The following is a 766-nucleotide window of genomic DNA, read 5'->3' on the forward strand; positions in this document are numbered from 1 at the left end:
CATATATCACAGTATGGGCTTCCTGTCATATATCACAGTATGGATTCCCTGTCATATATCACAGCATGGGCTTCCTGTCATACGTAACACAAGGTGGGGCTCGTAATAAGGTGTTGCAATGTGTCAACCTGAGTTACTAGCCAAACCCTCTGCAACAGTACTAAACACAAACTGTCATCGAGACTCTCTCTCTAGTTAAGCTACAGTATTACCACCTTAAGTTAACTCTCCTCCCTCCCGACTATACGAGAATTATCACGTGTTCCCAAGTATATTCTATGGACTTGAAGAAAGTCTTTTGTACACTTAAAACGTTATTTTTATGAAGTTTTCAATTACTCCCTTTCTGACTTTGTCATTTACATATCGCCATAAGTAGACTGATAACGGAGAACTGTATTGAAGTTATTTTTTGGGGGGGATATGTATTTATTCGAGCATCGTCTTCGGACGGTCCCGACTTCCTATAACAAAGTAATTCCGAAATAAAGGGACGCTGCCTTAATGAGGTGATTACCATGACAATAAACAAAAGTAGTTTTTAAGAGAATTTTAGTTGGGTAAATTACACAATCAATTACATAGAGGTATTTCACTGGTATAGCAACAAGGCAGGTGTGTGAATATTGTTAAATATGTTCAGAGGTGAGGTGTGGACCTCGCTGACACTCACATAAAAGTGTAAATATGTGTATAATAAGTTTGTGCGCACTGTTTGTGGTTGCCATATCTACATGAGGTGAGATCCACTGCGAAAATCACACCT

General features: G+C 38.9%; 1 protein-coding gene across 1 annotated transcript in view; it reads left to right on the forward strand.

Moving 5' to 3' along the window:
* The first annotated feature begins 750 nt into the window (after positions 1-750).
* LOC128695949 (streptococcal hemagglutinin-like) overlaps positions 751-766 on the forward strand; it is a 77,394-nt gene continuing 77,378 nt past the window's right edge. The window contains exon 1 of the transcript XR_011393053.1: positions 751-766. This exon is cut by the window's right edge and continues 700 nt beyond it. The gene's annotated coding sequence lies outside the window, so the exon portion shown is untranslated.

The sequence above is a fragment of the Cherax quadricarinatus genome, chromosome 41 (assembly GCF_038502225.1).
Source record: "Cherax quadricarinatus isolate ZL_2023a chromosome 41, ASM3850222v1, whole genome shotgun sequence".
NCBI classification, from domain to species: Eukaryota; Metazoa; Arthropoda; class Malacostraca; order Decapoda; family Parastacidae; genus Cherax; species Cherax quadricarinatus.